At 37.6% G+C, this 12,530-nt stretch overlaps 1 protein-coding gene and 1 pseudogene across 2 annotated transcripts in view; both read left to right on the top strand.

The window, feature by feature from the left end:
* The window catches only part of PDE4D (phosphodiesterase 4D, cAMP-specific), a 1,047,082-nt gene that overhangs the window by 963,619 nt on the left and 70,933 nt on the right, over positions 1-12,530 (top strand). The window lies entirely within an intron of this gene.
* Positions 7,488-8,938, top strand: LOC106728022 (annotated as a pseudogene).

The following is a 12,530-nucleotide window of genomic DNA, read 5'->3' as shown; positions in this document are numbered from 1 at the left end:
GACCTTCACGTATATCGTGTAAGATTACATAGAAGATTGGGAAAGCTTTACATTTCCTATTTGTGAATCTGACTTTCATGCCTCTCAAGATTGGTACATATTCAAGTTTGTTTTCAATTAACTTCAAAGAAGATCAAAACCAAGGAGCATCTGTCTAATTGCTCTCACAGGGTAACTGTTTGGGGCCCCTGTTTTGCCCTGCAGCCCTTTTCCTAAGGAGAAAACTACATTTTTTCAGCTAAGTACTTGCTTCCACTGTATTTTTGTTTTGTTTTATTTTACAACTTTAAGTAGTGAGTGGCAAGAAGCAATATGACGATGTTGTGAGATGGAGCGATACACTCAGTCACCATCTGGTGAGCATTCTGGAGAATGGAGACAAATACCACACAATAAAGAAGTGAAGTCATTTTGCAGGAAGTTTGGCTTTGAAGATTAATTAAGGACTGAGAGCAGGACATATTATCTTGGTCAGTTCAGCATAATTCTTGTGGGTTTTAGTAAATTGCAGATGATTTACCCTGGAAGGGCTGTAGAGATCAAGTTTAGAAATAAGGAAACTGAGGCGCACAGCGCTCCAGTGGCATTTCCACAACATTTATTTGAGCCACGTGTCAGAATCCACATTCCAAATGTGCAACTGCTGTCTTACGGAATTTGCAGTGACACATTCTGAGATCATGCAGGAAATGCACCAGAATCAAGCACTAGGAATTAGGTCAGTAGCTTGAGACAATGCCGTCTCCTAGGCAGTCTTATGCTTCCCTGACCCGACTGGGATTTGGAAAAAGCAAAACGTGTGTGTGCATATGACTGTAGCATTCCTTTTCTATGTAGCATGTTTTCAGCTGAGCTTTAAGCTATACAGATAAAAGCCACAGCCTACGTTAGCCAATACTTCTTAGTGTTGCTTCTTTATAGAAATGAATTTTTTTCTTGGTATTTCAAGCTCTTTAGGGTATCAGATCAATGAGATGAGACCCAGTTATGCTGTAAAAATTGAATGCAGGCATATGTGTGTAGAAATGTATTAGAAAAAATATCAATTTTTATAGTAATGAGCATTGGGTTGTAGAATTATATGTGCTTTTTCTTCATTTCCTTAACTTTTTCTGTATTTCCTAATATATCTACCATGAGATTTTTTAAATATATAGTTTTATTACATTAGTAATAGATAACTACTTTCATGTCATAAAATACTTAAAGCATTGAGTATATGTAAAACTTCTTCCTGCTCCTTTAGATTTGTTCTCCTTGCAAGTAACTACTTAGCAATGGATACAACTTGGTGTATATCTTTTCTGAATATTAACTGGATATTCATATATTAGAATTACAGGAAAATTTTTATCTAAAGTGATATACTACGCATGTTATTCTGTGACTGACTTTTGTATATAATATGTTTTGGAGATTATGTTATTCAGCACATATACATCTATACCAATATTCTTAAACTGCAGCACAGTATTTCAAAGTTTATATTTTATTGTTTTCCTATTTATGACTTTTTTATATTACAAACTAGTGCAGTGAACATGGAACTGCATGCTTGTTTATGTATTCCATTGATTTTTAGATCAATGGATTAGTTATAAAGAGGTAAAGAAAGACAACAAGCAGGGAGATGGACATAGAGAAGAAGAGTTTAAAGGAGGTAGAATCCGATGATTCTGGAGGACAGAATGTTCATCCTCTATGTCTCATCCCACCTCACAAAAAACTCAGATGCTCATTCAGGCCCAGCCTGCGTGGCTCAATGGTTGAGGATTGACCTATGAACCTAGAGGTCATGGTTTGATTCTTAATCAGGGCACATGCCTGGGTTGCGAGTTTGAGCCCCAGTGTGGGGCATGCAGTAAGTAGCCTATCAATGAGTCTCTCTCATCATTGATGTTTCTATCTCTCTCTTCCTCTCCTTTCCTCTCTGAAATCAATAAAAAAAATTTTTTTAAAAGAGAAAAGATTGAAAAAAAAAAAAAGATGTTCATTCAGGAAATAGCAACTCCACTGTAAAGTAGAGATTTTTAAAGGAATTCAGGGGCTCCTAAGAAAAAGTTTGGGTAAAAACCCACATACCAATACGGTTTTTGCCTTTGTGTTTCGGGGGAGAAAGAAAGTCTCCTCTGATCTACAGCCAGAAGGTTGCTCAATTAGGGGAGGGAAGGGCGGGGCAGCTGCCTGATGGGTGTGAAGGACAGGCTCTTGTCCTGGAGTTGCCTGTCCTAGCCCTGCGGCAGCCCTCTGCAACAGCTGACTGATCTACCTGCATAGTAGCCCTCAAGTGTATTTGAGAAAAGAAAAATGTTGGGAACTCTTGCCAAATCTTGAAAATCAGTTCTCAGTCTTGCGCACGTATAATATGGTATAACTGGTTCAGATGCCTACAAAGCCCTTGCATAATTCAAAACAAGTTTGAGAAAATTGGGGGTAAGTTTTTTTCCCTAGAAAAGCATAGTAACAGAAAAGAATTTTTTTAATTTATTGGGGAGATATTGGCTAATAACATTATGTAAGTTTCAAGTATACAATTCCATAATACATCATCTCTATACTGCATTATGTGCTCACCACCGAAGTCTAGTCTCCCTTCATCACCATATATTTGACGCACTTTACCCTCTTCACCTTCCCCCCACCCTAAAAACGAATTTTTAAAAATCATGATTGCATTGACTGTACCTTAGGGACAAACTCTTAATGTATTTAAAACTTCAGTTCACCAATAATTGAACCAATATTAGTCATCATTTTGTTAAATATTTACTCTATGCAGACCGTTTGCTAAGGGCTTTACAGGTAATGCTTTTTTTAATATTCAGAAGAACCCTATAAAAGCTATCAAACTTTACAAATAAGAAACCTGAGACTAAAGAGATTAAGTAACTTGACCAGTGTCACATTGCTTAGAAGTAGCAGAGCTAGAATTTGAACCCAAGTTTTTGCATACTTAAAATTTTAGCTCTTAACACCACACTGGAATGAACTTTAGTTTGTAATCAAATGTTTTTATATTGGTAGCAATTCCAGCAAGAATAAAAAGTGTTCCATGTTATATATGTTGTAGATTAATACTTTGGGAAACATTATTGCTTTGAATTATGGTATCTTTTATAAGATATTGAAATGCTACATTCTAGATAAGACCGTGCAGCAGTAAGAAATATATGGTTTTTGCTTTTACTTGTGTCAATCATGCTATCTTGTTTGAGCTTTTCAAGAGGGGAGTGACGCAGTGGAGATAAACCGGCAGATTACTTGGTATGTGTTATCCTGAAATCTGAGTTATTTGACATTTTTAAGGCTAAGCATTGATTGAGCTCTGTGAACATAAATTGGCAAGAAAAAGTAATACCATCTGCTCAATAGCAACTCTTTGCTTTTAGCAAAGAGCATTTGTTTCAACTTGAGAGTTATAATCATATTATCAAACTTGCTAATTGCATGAACTGAATATAAATTGTCAGGCTCATAAAGGTGTATATTTATGGTCACCAGGAGCTCCTCAATTTCCATATTTTTATTGTTGATGGAGTTAGCTTATTTTTTTTTCTGTTTTTCTTGCTGCCATTGGAGACTTCAAACAGTCTAACTAGTATTTTCTATAATTATGTAGCAATATTCTCAAACCAATAGCTTATACAGAGTGCAAATCAGGGACTTTTTAAATTCGATTTTTAAAATATTTTTTATCTAGACTTCAACTCCAATGTTTTCTTAATGGGAATAAGTTTCTCTTTATTTGCCAAGAGGCTCCACTTACAGCTGGAGAAATGTGTTGATTTCCTACTTATAAATATCAGTATAAAGTATGTACTGTGCAAAATATAAATTACTGATGTAAAAATGGCCATTTTGGTTTACCAGGGGATTCTGTTTAATTAACGTAAGGGAGCTATGGTGTTCTTGTGTCTCTTTGGCCTTCCTTCTGGTTTATTCCAAGAATTCTCAGGTGGTTGCTCAAGAGCTCCAAAGTAAAGCACAATTATTGAAAGTGCTTTCTAGAAGGATCTTCCAGCCTCAGAAAATAGAAAAGTGGAGAAATAAATTACCTCATTAGTATAGAATGACATTTTAGGTTAAATCACATAGAAAAATAATATTGGTCTTTTAAAATTTCAATACAAACAGATATTTATAACCTTAAAATATGGATAAAAATAAATAGGTTGTGAAAATATTTAGAAAAATTAAAGTAGTATTTTAAGAGATTAACACTTGTCTCCCTGTTGTTAATCTTAGAAAAATAGTGAGAAACTTTGGTATGCTCTATATTTGTAGGAAGTAATAATAGATTTTGAAACCATGCCATATTATAGAAAGTCTTTTCTACTTATGTACCTGATTCCAAACAAGCAAATGTTTGAAGAAAATCTGATTTTTTTTCATTTATCAGAAATGTAACCCTGGCCAGTGTTGCTAGGTGGTTAAAGCATTGGCCCAGGCATGGAAGGGTCACAAGTTAGATTCCTAGTCAAGGGCACAGTACCTGAGTTGCAGGTTCAATCCTGGCCTGGTCCAGGCGCCTACAGAGGCAACCAATTGATGTGTCTCTCTCACATCAGTGTTCTCCCTTCCCTTCCCTTCCCTTCCCTTCCCAGTGTCTTATGTCCATTGGTTACGCTTATATGCATGCATACAAGTCCTTCGGTTGATCTCTTACCCCCCTCCCTCCTGCCCCCCAAACCTCCCAAACTCCATGTTTGAGGCATTGCAAACTAAGTCCGTTTCCCTAAACCTGTCCCCTTCCCTTCCCTTCCCTTCCCTTCCCTTCCCTTCCCTTCCCTTCCCTTCCCTCCTCTTCCCCTCCCCTCCCATCTTCCCTCCCTCCCTTCGTCCCTCCCTCTTTCTCCCTTCCTTCCTGCCTTCTACTCTCTAAAAAAATCAATGGAGAAAAAAATCCTCGGGTAAGAATTAACACAACAAAACACACACAAAATAATGCAGTATATCAGTGTGCACTCTGGACTGTGCCCTCCTTGGAGCAGCCCATACCCTTCTCTTAGGCACAGACTTAAAAACAAAAAACAAAAAACAAAAAAACTCTGGAGACCCCCAGGGACTTTCAACAAGGGGAACAGTGAGCCATAAAACCCCTGAACCTATCTCCATGCCCCCTTTCTCTAACTTTTCTAGAAAGCTGAAGCAGCCCTACTTAGCTCTCTCCTGTTGCTTCTTCTATCCTAAGCCCTACCATGTTTCACTGTCCCCAGCTTTAATATATGTACTCTCAAAATAAATTTTTAAAATGCAGTATATTAATAAATACCTATTTACTTGATTGACAAAATAAACATGATTTGACAGAGTGAATTTTATTTGCAACAATTGTGCATACCAATAACTTGGAAGTTAAAAACTGATGGACTCTCATAAGGCATCAAGGTGACTAAAGAATAGTTTTGTGTAATCTCAAATACTGAATAATAAGCACACCCACTATTTAAAAGAGTAAACTAAAATGGAAAAAGAAATGAAAGTTGAAAAGGGAGAGGTTTTAAATAATCTAATCCAAAATGTAATGACTTTTTCAAAAGAATAAATTTGATCATTTAAACTAAGCCAAAATAAGAATAGTCATAAATTACATATGATGTATTCTTTTCCATCTTATTTTCCCCATTAGGTGGTTCCTGTTCATAGATATTATTCCATGTCATTTCTCCCATCCTATGCCCATGGTAGACAGACATAATTAAGATAATGTGCTTTATCTGTAGACCTCAGACCTCACATCAAAGGAACCTCTAGGAATAGATTAGAATGGAATCCTAATTGTGTCCCCTAGATCTTCTGATCAGTTCTTTGCATACTTGCTCTTAGGAAAGTAGTCTGTATCTGTAGTGAGAAGTAAGGAACTGTGTGATTAAAATAATTCTCTAAAAGAAGTCAGACATTATGTCTTAGTCCTGGTTCTTTCATTAAGAATGGAATCTTGACAATTTATAACTTCTCTAGGACTGATTTCAAATCTGTAAAATTGAGTAGATTAGGCTGGACTCTCTGTAAAATCCTTTCCAGTTTCTATTTTTTATTCTGTACCTTCAGCAACCCCCATAGGTTTTTCACCATTCCCTAAAAAAATCTGCAACACTTTGCACATTGTCTTTTTTCAGCCTGGGATGCCTTTGTCACCTTTGCAACCTAACAAAACCACCATTCATCATTCAAGATCCACCTCAAATGTTAGCTCATTAACTCTGAAGTCTTCCCCAATTCCTCCTAACTCACAGGCCAAGTGAGTTGTTCTCAGCGTTGTGTCTCTGATATAGATCAGTTCTCATTTTTTTATGGTTATTTATGAATCTGTTTTCTCCAGAAAACCTTGTAAGGGACTCAGACCCTTGAAATTTGTACTCTCAGGGGGATGGTGCTTCACATAGATCAATTGTTCATTGGAAGTTTATGAATTAATACAAAGATTAATATCTGCCTGTCACAAGTCCAAAGCCTACTAATTGAAGATTGTTCTTTATGTAATTCTAAATATATGTATATTGGTAAACTATTCAGAGTATGTTTCAACACATCTCCATCTAAGTATTTTGTGACTCGTGTACATTCTAAACCACAGGAACCACAGATAAGGCAGTAGGATTTGAAATCAATCATCCTATAGATATTGCAGGTCAGTGATAAATACACTAACAAAGAAAAAGGTCATGCAAATAAGTAAGGAAAGCACTAAGGTATCATGGTTAAATTGTCAGAGACATGTTCAGACAATTCACAAAAGAAGGTAAATAAATGACAAGTTAGAACATTAAAAAAACATTGCAACTTTTGGCTAATGATAGAGCTATTCGCACATTCATTGAACAGCTCTATCTTCAGAATGCCATAAAATAATTTTAAAGCATAAAACACAATGGCAAAGAAAATGGGAAAGGAATACCAACAACAGAATTCTGGAAGCTGGAAAACAAATGGAGGAGTGGTAACTGCCCTAGAGGACAGTTAAAGTTGAATTCTATGCTAGCATTGGGGAAAGCCAAAAAAAGTGACCCCATGACTAGTGCAAAACAACCCAAAGACTCAAAAATCAGTACCTAAAAAAGTGGGATAAATATGAAAACTTTTAAGGAAGCTGTTAGACCCACAGATCCTATTTTATGTTCTGAAGAGCGGTGTGACTGTCCCTCATTCACCCCAGCAAGACACTGGACATTTATTCTCTGAAGGGCATAAAACAGTCTCTACCAAGGGACAGCAGGTACAGTTGAAGACTGAGGTGCCATGCTGAAATGGACCACTTTTTTGAGGACATATCCAGGTAAATAGAGAAAAAAGATGGACAAATAGAAAACAAAAGTAAATGAGAAAATTAGAGGGCCAATTCAAAAAATCTAACATCCAAATAACAGAAATTCTGGAAAGAAAACTGTAGGAGGAAATAATGGATATATAATAATAATAGTAGTATACATATATATAGCTTATTCTAAGGATCATCATCAGGTCATATACAAAGGATCAAAAATCAAAAGGACATCAGACTGGGGAAAAACTTACATCAAAGATGAAAGTCAAGACCTCCACCATGTCCTCCATCCACTTTATTTTCTAGCCTCTGAAGTTGACTCAGTCCACAGAGACCTCAGGCCTTGACACTAGCCAAGAACCTGCAGCTTCAAAGCTCCCCTCAGCCCCCTCCATCCACTTTATTTTCTAGCCTCTGAAGTTGACTTAGTCCACAGAGACCTCAGGCCTTGACACTAGCAAAGAACCTGCTTCAAAGCTCCCCTCAGCCTTGGGGGAGCCAGGAGAACCCCAGATGAGGCTCTACCACCAGGGTGGAGATAGTGGTTGAAAAACTACAAGATGGTGCCTCTAGCAGGATCCTCCCTGGCGATGGCAAGATGTCCAGGTACAGTTCCAGCCACTTCACCCTGCTTGGGAAGCTGGGCTCTGGGAGAACTCTCAATAACATCCAGAAGGTCAATAGGGGAATTTTTGACATCCTTTCTGGTAAAGAAGATCTGGACCACCTCCTGTGTAAGGACTGTACTGACAATCTTTTGGAACAGCTGGACACTCAACTCCCTGTCTCAGAATCTGACAGTCAGAGCTACAGATGCTATTTGGAGAGCAGCAGGAGAATAAGTGAGGACGAGAGGGAGACACTGCACGAGTTACTGAAGGACGTGGAGCTGGAGGAAGAGAGGCTGATCCAGGAGCTGAAGGAAGTGAAGAAGAACTGAGAAAGGGCAGCTGTGGCTCTGGAGGCAGCCTAGGCAGAGACTGAGATGCAGGACCAGCAGGAAAGGCAGGATCACAGGAACTACAGTAAACTGCAATGGCAACAGTAGGAACTGCATGACGAACTGAGAAGCATGGAGACCTGGCTGGGGTATGCCCCGACGCAGCTAGCTTGGCTAGAGAAAATCAACGCCTTCAGTTCAACGTTTGAGATTCGCCAAGATGGCCCCTTGGCTGTCATCAATGACTTCAGATTGGGCTGCCTCCCCACTGTCCCCATGTGCTGGAATGAGATGAACTCAGCCTGGGGGCAGACAGCATTGCCGCTCCTGGCCCTGTCTAACATAGTTGGTCAGGAATTTCAGAGGTATTGACTCATCCCCTGGGGAAACCACTCCTATCTGAAGTCTTTAACAGAAGGCCCCACTGAACTACCCTTGTTCTGTACCAGGGGGCCGAGGGCTCTCTTGTCTAACAAGTTTGACCAGGCGATGATGGCTTTCTTGGACTGCATGAAGTTCAAGGAAGCAACAGAGAAAGGCAAACCAGGTCTCTGCATGCCCTAAGGATCCATGTGGAGAAAGGCCTGATAGAAGAGCCTGGAGCCAGTGGTGAATTCTATTCCATCAGAACCCACTTGAACACGGAGGAGCAGTGGACGAAGGCACTCAAGCTTATGCTTACAAATCTTAAGTGGAGTCTCGCTTGGGTCTGCTTAAGGTATTGTCAAAAATAACTTTTTTTTCTATGTGGGAGAGGGATAGTTTTTTACTTTAAAATATTTTACTTGTGAAAATTTTATCAGATCAACTGTAAAGCTGAAAAATATAACAGGTTTATAATTTTAATAATAAACAACCACACAGATATTAATTTAAGAGGAATGAAAGTATTGCCCAGAGCAAACCAAAGCCGTTGCTGACTTCGCCAGCACAACTTTGCCTCCCTTGTACCTTCTCTTTCCTTCTTCACCACCTGGACAAGCAAATTCAAAATGACAGCCGAGATTAAATTACAAGGGGATGGGATGAAAGGTGGTAGAGGAAAAGAACTAAAGGTGGAGATGAGAGGAGTAAGAAAGAGAAAGGTGGAGATCTTCAATGTTTTTATGAGAAAATAAAAGTAATTGGCCACTGGTGTATGTAGTAGAACTTCGGGAGGGGGAATATTCTAAGATTTTTAAGTTTTTGCTGTGATGTATAAAGTCTACCCCCTCCCCCTCCATCTCTGAGAAACTCTAAATAAATTTCTACATAGTCTTCAATGAAAATATCAAAAGGGCATCAGACTTCACATTGGATTCACATTGAAAACAATGGAGCAATGCCTTTTAAATTTTGAAGGAAAATGATTCTCAACCAAGAATTATATACTCAGCCAAACTATTAATTAGGAGTGAGCACAGAATAAAGACACTTTCAAAGATACATAGCCTCAAAAAATTTGCCTCTGATGCATACTTACTCAGGAAGCTACTGGAAATATGCTCAACAAAACAAGGGAGTAAACATCCCAAAGTGACAGCTGTGCAACAAACCTAGGGAATAACCAATCCATATTAGAAGAGGCTCTAGGGAGATATTTATTCAAGAAAATGAATTTGATAAAATTCTTAATGTATTTAACCCATACTTAAAGGAGACTTTGCAGGTGGGGCCACGTTTGAGATAGAATTAATTTTACAAGTATGTAGAAACCCAAGGAAATAAATAAAGAAACACAAGACAAGAATTTTCAACTATAAGGAAAGCAATCATGGCTCAATGGTTGAGTGATGACCTATGAACCAGGAGGTCACGGTTCAATTCCCAATCAGAGCATATGCCCAGGTTGCGGGCTGGATCCCCAGTGTAGGGCATGCAGGTAGAAGCTGATCAATGTTTCTCTCTCATCATTAATGTTTCTACCTCTTTCTCCCTTTCCCTTCTTCTATGAAATCAATAAAAATATAATTAATAAATAAATACAATATCTTGTGAAGAAAATAAGAAGTAATTAACATATATTACATAGTGTGGCTGCTCACAATGTTTCTTTAGTCCTACTAATATAAACACAATAACTCTAAATTACAACATATATTTGAAGGACTGAAGATAGTAGGTGTGAATGGATCAGGAGCTAAATTGTCATCTCCTGCAATAATCAATGCCTAAAACTAAAACATTAGAAAGTAGCAATGCAAGTATGTCATTTAGAGATACAGAGTAATATAGCAAATACATCAGCCAAAAGATATGAAAGTGGCTACCTCTGGGGAATGGAAGATATGAATATGTATATAGAGTAGGAGATTTTTAAGAAATCTTTGTAGTACTATTAAATTCTATATGCCCCTATATAATTTTGCTAAAAAGAAAATTTAAACTTAAAAATTGATCACTCTTACTTGTAATAAGACATGCAAATTAAAACAAAATAAATAATATATTTGCAGTTTTTACATATTTATAATATTTCATTATGTATTGATGAGAATATCACATGAATTTTTATTCTCAAAAAGTACTTCTAAAAGTGGAAATTGGTATAATATTTCTAAAACACAATTTGGCAGTACACATCAAGAGACAAAATATCCTATTCCGTTTGATCTAGTAATTCCCCTTTTGTAAATCTCTCTTAGAGATCTACTAAGGAAAAAAATAAGATTGGACAGAAATACATCAACATGTTCACAGTGGTTATCTCTGAATGATAGAATTATAGGTGATAAGATTACAGATTTTTTTCTATTTTTCCCTCTTGTGCTCCTCTGCAGTTTTTCCAAGTAATCTATAATAAAAAAGGCTACTTTTATACTCAGAAATTATATTAGTAAACATTTTTAATTTTTACAAACCTTGAGCTTCATAATAGTTATTTATGGAGACAACCAGACCTGACTAACAGCGCCAATATTGGAATCTGGATGAAGGCTAGCATGGCCATCTGGAAGAGTGAGTCATTCGAGCGCCATGGACGAGAGGCTCCGTGCAAGTATTAGCTGTGTTGACAGTGACTGCTGTTTTCATCGTTGCTCAGGAATCTCCTAGGGAAAAAAAAGGAGAGGGCTTCCCCGTTGGATGAAAAAACAACTCCCTGGAACCAAATTCACAAATACAATGTGTGATAAGGAATGGATTTTATTAAGGTCGAAAATAATGGTTAAGATGATGGTAGGAGCATCACTGAAATATCCTTAGACCAATTTTTAATCCTTTAATTGCACTTTCTGAGCCTGCTGGAGCATTCAGGGTCTCACATGAAACATGTTTGCTGTTCACTGATCTGTCTTTTTGTCCAATGCTGTGAAATCTGTTCATCTTGATTTACCAACTCTCCTAACACTGAGTTATTATTAAAAAGGTATGTTTTCAGGAGAATGGAGAAAGAAGGACTTGAACTGATTTTTAGAATGCTTGCCTTGGTTTATCAGTTAAAGGAAGAAACAGAAAGTCAGATTATTTAGGTAACATTATGTTTCAACTGCACAGATTTATTCGCCATTCCTCCAGGAAACCACTTTAATTCTGGCCACTTGAATTCGCACAGGTTGTTCTTTCTCTCTCGAACACCCTAACAAACTTTTTCTGTCTGATAAACTCTACTTGCTCTTCCAGACTAAGTTGAAATGTTCCCTCCACTGTGAAACCTCCCATGATATTCTAATTAATAAACAAACTAACAAATGCATAAACAAATGAATGAAGCAGAAGGTCTGAGATCCAGCTCCTAGCAAAATAATACTTTTTTTAAAAACCTTTCATTGTTTCCATGGTCTGAATAGACAGTGATTTCTTAAGCTCATGTGAGATATACTACCAATATCAACAATTATGCTAACCCAAATGAAATCTATATCCTAAGGGAAACTCGCCGAGCTCAAAAGGTTCGCCATCACTGCCCTAAGGGAAACTGAGCATGCTGGTAGTATGTGTTAGGGGCAAGTTTTACTTTTCTTATGAACAAAGATACTGAGATTTCACAATACTCATCTATAGAGCTGTTGGATTTTGTATTTTATCACCTTTTTTTAAAATCTAGAGCTCAAGTAGGCAGTTTAAACTCTGGGTCTCAAGCCAATGGGGTTCATGTTTTGTCACTATAGGGTCTACAATAGAACTTTGTTCCTTTGCTCTTATGAAATTTTCATGAATGTTGAGTTACTAAAAAATGACCACATAAGAGGAATCAAATGTCTCAGTTGGTTGGAGTGTTATCCTGTACACCAAAAGGTTGTGGGTTCAATTCCTGCTCATGGCACATGCCTAGGTTGTGTGTATGATCCCCAGTTGGGGCACATACAGGAAGAAACTGATATTCCCCTCTCACACCAGTGGGGGGGA

Source organism: Myotis brandtii, unplaced genomic scaffold (assembly GCF_000412655.1).
Source record: "Myotis brandtii unplaced genomic scaffold, ASM41265v1 scaffold115, whole genome shotgun sequence".
In the NCBI taxonomy this organism is placed as follows: domain Eukaryota; kingdom Metazoa; phylum Chordata; class Mammalia; order Chiroptera; family Vespertilionidae; genus Myotis; species Myotis brandtii.
Note: the sequence above shows the minus strand (reverse complement) of the source record. Positions and strands in the feature narration are given on the sequence as shown.